At 42.2% G+C, this 8,531-nt stretch overlaps 1 pseudogene; it reads left to right on the forward strand.

Moving 5' to 3' along the window:
• On the forward strand, positions 1-3,138 carry LOC113427982 (lysozyme C, milk isozyme-like; annotated as a pseudogene).
• The last annotated feature ends 5,393 nt before the right edge of the window (positions 3,139-8,531 follow it).

The raw sequence follows: 8,531 nt of genomic DNA on the forward strand, positions 1-8,531 counted from the left end.
ATGAAGGTATTAGTGCTCACTCTTCTCTTCCTCCTCATTGCGGCCAGTGAAGCCAAACAATACTCCAGATGTAGACTGGCTTCCCGTCTAAAGCAAGGTGGCCTGGATGGATATTATGGCTACAATTTGGCCAACTGTGAGTATACTCAGTCTTTTCCTCCCCCATCGCAAGTTCCAGGTTTGCAAGACGGATGCAAAATGGGGAACTTCCTTCCCAGAAAGAGTTCCTCCAGCCTACCCAGTGAATAAAAAGCTCTGTTCAATTTTCTTAGAATGGTAGAATATGTTTTTGTCCCATCCCAAATGTCTGGGGAGACTTCCCACTTTACCTTGCACTAACACCCTTAGTTTTAAGAGGGTGATCAGTATCCACTTTATTGCCTGTTTGGCACAACAGCAGAATGGGAGTGTGCTTAGACCACTTCGGTTTTTCTTTTTTTAACAATCACTGGCTTAAATTTGTTCTCTTTGGAATAGGGTTTATTCGTGCCAGGATAAGTATCCTCTCAAATCCTTCAGTTTCCCCAAATCATTTCAATTCAGGATACGGTTGAAGGGGCCATCACAGAAGATTTTTGGCAGTGCAAAAGTCCCACAATGGAAAAGTACCTCCTCCTTGGAAGGCCCAGTTCAAGAAGAGAGAAGGAAGGAGACGTGGCTTTATGTGCCATTAACAACCCCAGGAATATTTTGGAGACAAGATTCAGTTTTAGTCCAAATTCCCGTGAATTTGGACTTCATGGGTTCTTCCTTGGTTCAGGAAGAATGAATATATGGTTAAACTTTTTGTTTTAAAGATTCTGTTTAAAAAACTAGAACAGCCTTTTCCTTTATAGCACATGCTTTTTATAGTCCTTTGCCTGTTTGCTTTCTTCCAGGGGTCTGTATGGCTTTTCATGAGAGCAGATACAACACCAATGCTGTGGGGCAGCCAAACCTGGATGGCAGCCGCGACTATGGAATTTTCCAGATAAACAGCGCCTGGTAGTGCAACAATTACCAGGGCCGTACAGCTAATGGCTGCAATAAGGCTTGCAGTGGTAAGACACATATTGGAGAGGACAGATAAAGAGACAAGCTTTAACAAAATTTCAAAATTCAATAGAATTGACACAATGAGGTGGTATGCTTCTACTCCTTGCACTGTTGCTTCCTGACCTGACCTACTATCTATTTCACCTATGTCACTAGAAAAGCAAGACACGTGAAATGTCTCTCTAAGTCTAATGAATACCAGACACATATTTCATGAGGTTCCCCTGTCCCACATCAACAGTCTCACAATCTCTCTTGCTTTTTTATAGACTGGAGACACAAGACCAGACTAGCTCTCCACCCATAATGTAAGGGGTAGCTTGCTTGGCAGAGCCACCCGATCCCAACTTCACTGAAATTAATCAATATCTTGCCAGAGAGACAGGTTAAGGGCAACAAATCCATCACCAGATTCCACCTGGCTGAGGAATCCAATTCTCTGCTTTCTGTCCTTTGTCAGAGAAATCTGGTTCTTGGACTCAGAGCCTGCCAATATTCACTTCAGAGAGAAAACAGATTCCTAGCATTCTATACTTTTCAGAATTGTTACTCTACTTGATTAGAACATATGAAAAGAGGCCACACCAGCTATACAGAAAATAGGCTATACTGTTAAAGATGTGAATGTATTGCATACATTACTAATGAATTCCTATAACTAAAATTCCTGTTAAGTAGCAATCTGCTTTAAATAATAATGTTATACAAAACTTTGGAAATACTTTTGAAACATCTGAACATGGATGTATTCTAATTTGCCTCTTTCGGCAGCTTTCACAGATGATGACATCACAGATGATATTGTTTGTGCTAAGAGAATTGTGCATGGTCCCAAGAGGGTGAATGCCTGGTGAGTCAGTCTCTCATTAACACCTTTCTACTTGTACCATTCAGTAGCAAGTGAACTTATTCTTGTGGTCATGAACGTTAATTACCTTTCTTTAAATTATTGCACAACTTTTAGCCTGGGTGACAAAATACACTTTTTTTTAAATTTTTGCTTCTATACTTGCACTTTGGTTGCTTTAGAACCTTTAAACCTGGAATGAGTGGATTTTTAAATCCAGGTCTTAAAGCAGAGCGACAACCAATTTACCAGCGTGAGTGTTGATGCCCATTATAACTGAATAATTCCTTCCCAGCAATTTCACATCCAGTCTCAATTTCTGTCTTTCTCGCCTAATTTAAAATCTCTTTAAACACAGGGTCAACACTGGGGTTAGCAACCATCTGGGACTGGTAGCAGAAGAATTTGGCCAATGGCCTTTTAAACACCAGGAGTCTGATCCCAGGAATGAGCTCCATGGGATCAGAGATCTGGTAGGTAAAGAACATAGTAGTGAGAGAAGCAGGGAGAGATAGTTTGTGAAGCCTCCAATCATAGGATAAATAGGAAAGGGGGCCGCTGCAGCAGACCATTAGATGGAAATCCTTTAAACTGAGCATCTATAAGCAAAGCATAAAAAAGTTATGAGTTCAATAATCAGAATTTTTTAGAATTTACTCTGATATGTGCTATTTTAAAGCATTCTAAGATTTTTGGATAGGATTTTGTGAGCTTTTTAGTGCTTACCCAATACTCCAGATATTAACTCCTCTGAGTACTGGCTGGCATGGACTCTGGGAAGGTTATTTAGAGTCCAAATTATCTATTCTGCAGCAGTGCCATGTAAACTTTATTGTGAGAAATAGAAGATGAGGACTATTTAATTAAAACAATTGTAGTTCCTTTCATTTTCACTTGGAGAGAAGATTAACAATTAGGAAAGTCAAAGGATAGGAAAAATGCATGAACAAGAGTAGCCACTAGCTCACCACCCTCGATCTCTTCAAGGAGACTTACATCATCAGAAATTGTCAAAGAAACAAACATATGTGTGATCTACAAAGGCATTATGCATTATGCTTATTTTTAATTTGTATATTTTTATATAATATTTATATAATATATTATATATTTTTATATAATGTTTAGGGTTGCCTGGGGAAACAACTGCAAAGGAAGAGATCTGTCACAATGGACTCGTGGCTGCCAGTTCTCAGATTGATGCTTCTGCATTTCTCTTCCTCCTCCTGTGATGAAAATGATATTCATTCTTATATAACCACATTGACCAGTTTCTTTGCACACAAATGGTGATTTTTAAATGGCTTATGGGTAGAAAAGAGGGAAAGTCCTTGCTTTTTAAAATCTTTGAAAATTGCTTCAATAAAATGAGTTTTGTGCATTATGCCCTGCCCTGTTTCATGTTTTATTTATTTCCTTTTCATCTTTCATTATTCCTACATAACTGAACTGGTTACCAATCATGTTTACAGCAGAGCAGACTTGTGCAACGAAATGCATCATTGATTCAAGGCTTGGTGTCACTTAAACAAAGAACCAGATGCATTTCTTCATACAATATTAGTAAACTATTTTGAAATTCTTATATGAAAACTCTGGGTTGTCATCCAAGGCCATATAGATTCTGTGATTTACCACCTGTTATATTAAGGCTTGAATTTTGCTCTATAATATAAGAAAAAACGTATTCTGAATTTAAAAATGGATGGCCATCTTCTTCCTATCCATTCATCTGCCAAATAAGAGAACCTCCAACAAAAGGGCAGCAGCAGCAGATTAATGATACAGGCCAAATTACTGTGAAATCTGCTCTTCCAAGGTCCAGATCGCATCTTCTCACAAAGTCTAGATATGCTTTTCTGTTAAATCTACTCTATTCTGTGCATCCTCAGTTCCAGGATATAGTCATTGTCCATCTGTGATACCTGCACATGGAGAAAACTGAGCAGATCACAGTATATTGTGTTCAAGTGAACTTATGTAGAAAACAGCAGGTAGCAGATGGCAGCAAAAACTAGTGGGTAACGATCCTGGCTAACTTGGAGAATGCTAAGCAAGATTCAACCTGTAAAACCTTCCGGTCTGTAATAATTTTAACTAGAAACAATGCAGATTCCTTTTTGAGATTTCAGTGATCACTCAGAGTGTAACACAAACGTAACAAAATCCAAAACATAAAAAAACGTCCTTTAATGCCTCCAATTTGGCCCCACTGTTCAATAATACTCAGTTGGAGATAAAATGTACTCAAAAATAGCCTTCAAAAGAAAGCAATACAGTCTGAATTTAATGAGCAGATAGAGGTGAAATAAAAAAACCAAACAAACTACAATGACAAAATTTCCACAATGGAACAAGAGGAACAAAATGGAACAATGGAACAAAATTTCCACAATGGAACAATTTACCAAATTCAAGGAGATAACAAGGCACAGTCTGTTGGAAGGACGCCAACCAAGATAACTTCAGACCAAAATAAAACATGCTTTGTTTCCAGCGTTTGCCAGTACGCAGGTCCAAACTCTTATTCAGTTGTCACACCTGCAGCCCATGAAGAGGATCAAGGCCCTCTCCTCCTGAGGAGACCATGTCTCTCCCTTATCCTCTCCTCCCTGCGTGCCCTAGGATGGATAGGGGAAGGGCCTGGGTCCTCCTCTGACTGCTCAGCTGGCCTCTGCCCTTCCCCGCCTCCTCCACAACCTCTGGTGCCACACTTCCACTTCCTGTCGGCTGTTCCTCCTCTCCCTCATAGTCAATCTCCACCAGGGGCGTGACAATTTCACTCAATAGGATTTGCAACACTGGATTTTAGTGAGAACTGAGGATCAAGCTATTGTAATCTATATTTCAAAAACTCAACGTAAGGAGGATTCAGTTTTTCAATTTCAGCAGAACTAGATATGTCTTCAGTCTTAATTTTCCGTAGCCAAACGTAGCCTCATTTTGTTCCCAAAGACCTCCAAATGTGTGTCTCAATAATTCAGGACCACTTGTAGCTCTTGCTGGGGATTTTGGAAGCTATTTATCTGAACACAAGTTACAATGCTTAAAACAAATGGTAATAAGGTAGAACCATGTAAAAGTTGATATGGAGATGTGCAGAATACACAATCATTCATAACAATGATGCCAATTCAGAAACGGAATCATGTCACTGAGGCCCAGTAATGAGGAAGTAGAAAGGGGTTCAAGGTCTCTTAAATAGAGCAGGGTGGGGGCTGTGTTGATCTCGGAGAATGAGGACAGTTTCCTGCTTTCTGGAATCCAAAACATGTTACTGTTTAATAAATCAGATTGGAAATACACCAATCCTGTTAGATATTATTAGACAGACAGCAGGGGTGGGATTCTACCAGTTCATACCTATTCACTAGAATCGGTTGTTAACATTCTAAGCAGTTCAGAGAACCAGTTGTTAGAAGAAATTACTGGCCTAATCCTGTAAGGAAGGCAGGAAGGAAACATTCTGGTGTTGCTTACACAAACTGCCTCTGTGTTAACCCTTATTACATTCTTGGCAGGACTAGACTTCCTGTGTCAGGAACTTCTCTGGAGTTTTTTTCCCTTCCTTTGCTGGTACTTTGATTGTGTGGAGTGACCATTCAAAGTTACAGTGGCACTGAAAAAAGTGACATAACCATTTTCCACACTTACGACTGTTGAAGCATCCCCACAGTCATGAGAGGCCAGGTGAGGAGATGCATGCCTCGATGTGAGTGATGTTGAGTTGGCCACGCCCAGCCAATAACATGACCATCAAGCCATGTCCACCCAGTCACATGACCACCAAACCACGCCCACCAACTAAGCCATGTCCACAGAACTAGTTGTTAAAAATTTGAATCCCACCCCTGACAGACAGGTAGAATTGGAGATGAGGCATCCTGTGACCACATAAGGCCATGATGGCGAACCTATGGCACGTGTGCCGTCACCCTGGATCAGGTCCACTGTGCATGCGTGCACGCCTCCTGCCAGCCAGCTAATGGTCAGGTATCTGCCATGCATGCGCGTGGGGTGGGGCGTGCGTGGGAGACGTGCGCACATGCACATGCGCACAGGGAGTTGTGCGTGCATGTGCAGTGGCGTGAGGTGTACACGGGGGGATCACGCACACATGCACAGAGGTGCGTGGGGCGTGGGGCAGAGGTGGTATTCAGCAGGTTCTGACCAGTTCTGGAGAACCAGTAGCGGAAATTTTGTGTAGTTCAGAGAACCGGCAAATACCACCTCTGACTGGAGATTTTACAGTACCTTTCCCCTGCCACGCCCACCAAGCCACACCCACAGAACCGGTAGTAAAAAAATGTGAATCCCACCACTGGCGCGGGGGGGGGGGGTTGCCCATGGATGTGCAGGGGGCGCAGCTCATGCAAGGGGGATCACGCATACATGCTCAGAGGAGCGGGGGAGTTGCACACACATTGAATTATGGGTGCAGGCACATATATGTGTGCATGCACACACACACAAGCTTTCGGCATGCAACAACGAAAAGGTTAGCCATCACTGACATAAGGCTTTCACAGATTAAAAACCAGCATCTTGAATTCCCCCCAAAACCAAGTGGCAATTAACTAACTACATCCCTCCCTCTGCTGTCCACTTCTGGACCATATCTGGCTTCTGAATAGCCTTCCGGGACAGCCTAGGTAGAGTTCACTGGAGTGACTCATACCATGAATAATTTACAAAACCTGGTTGCAGAATTCAGCAATTTCAGATCATGATGGAGAAGAAAATTATCCAAATGGTCACTAAGAGCTGACAGAGACTTGATGGCACATAATCAATGTTATTCAGAGGAATCGATGGCTAATCTAACACGGTAATTTTTGTTCTACCAATTCAAGTCCATATCTCTCACCATGGCCAAAAACCAAACTTGATTAAATTAAATTAAATTAACAAAATTCAAGTTCATGTTTCAGAAAGTTTTTAATAAAGCATCCTGTTAACAGTTACAAGTTGCTAGCAGCTAGAAGGTATGAATTCATTGTGCATCCATGTCAGACTCTCCTAGAAGAACAGAAAATACAAAAATAGAGCCTCATCCCCGCCTTTCTTGCTCTCCCCCTTTATGTGCTCTCAAGGAGGACAATAAGGCAATAAGACCAAGGAAATAAAATACAGTTTTCTGAGTAATTTCAGTGTGCTGCATTTCTCCACAAACTTCATGAGACCCAAAAAATATGCACTGAAACTAGAATTGCATTGAAACAACCAAACAGAAAACTCAACTAAATGATGTGTCCCCCTAGAGCAGGGGTCGCCAACTGTATGGACGTCAGGGACCACCAAACTCATAATTTTAAATCCTGCGGACCACTAATATGAATTTTGACTGACGGTGGCTTGCTGACATGGGGGGAGATATCCAATCTAACCTCACAGGGCTGGTGGTGATGTTCTCTCTCTCTCTCTCTCTCTCTCTCTCTCTCTCACACACACACACACACACACACACACACACACACACACACAGATACACCCTCCAAGGCAACCACATTCCTAACCTGCTTTTCAGCTCCATTCTCGGGGGAGAGAGGAGAGAGAGAGGGGGTAACCTGCGATCCCAAATAAAGAATGATCGATCAGTAGGAAAACAGGGTGGGGGATTTTTCTGCAGACTTTTTTTGGGGATTTTCCCAGGGTCTCTGTCTGCAGAGAAAATCCCCCAACCCATTTTCCTACCCATCGATCATTCTTTATTTGGGATCACAGTATACCGTCTCCAGCTCCATTCTCAAGGGGTCAGAAAGAGAGAGAGACTTTTGGCTTCATGCAAGGGAAGCAGCAGAAGCAGCAGAAGTCTTTCTTTCTCTCCCCCAAACTCCGCCAGAAATGAGTCTTTGCTGGCGCAGCCTCTTGGAGCAGGGTGCCTTGCAGGGTCCCAAAAACTCATTTCTGGCAGAGTTTGGGGGAGAGAAAAAAAAGACTTCTGCTGCTTTCCTTGCGTGCAGCCAAAAGCAGAAGAAGAAAGAAGCAGAAAGAAGCAGCCCAGTGGCTAGGTGAAGTGTGTAGGGTGAGTGGGGCAAGTGCCCCCCTCCCCTCACTACCTCGTGTTGTTCGCAATGCACGTGATGCAAGCCTTGTGTTCCCACAGGCCATGTGGGCAGTGCAACCTTGTGTTCCCACACAGCCTGGATTAATTGCTTTGATGGGTGCTTTGTGGGTGACATTTCTCTGTGGACCACCAAAATTTTCTCACGGACCACTAGTGGTCCCTGGCCCACTTGTTGGCAACCTCTGACCTAGAGACAGAGAGAGGAATCAAGAAGGCAACAGTCACAACATAATAAAAGCTGTCTTCCCTTTTTACATATGTCGCATGCAAAACACATAAAAAGTGATGGGGTTTCAGTCACGCAATTATAATTATCACATGTTCATTTTTCACACTTCATTCCCTTTGACCCAGGATCTCTCAGGGAACTAAAAATGCTTTTCTCACTCATTTTTCTTTAATTGGTTTGGCTTCTTACGAAATTTAAAATGACAGTTAAAAAGATTTTTTCTGCTCCTTTGTCCTCAACACTCTTTTCTCGATACTCCATTATTGCTTCAAGTAGGGGAATTACTATTGCTACATACTTTGTTATTGATGTCTCCTGAGTTTCCACTTCCGCAAGCTGTGACTATAAAATCC

Source organism: Notechis scutatus, chromosome 2, assembly GCF_049901735.1.
Source record: "Notechis scutatus isolate UNSWTSFEM ecotype Mainland chromosome 2, rNotScu1.2, whole genome shotgun sequence".
Lineage (NCBI taxonomy): Eukaryota > Metazoa > Chordata > Lepidosauria > Squamata > Elapidae > Notechis > Notechis scutatus.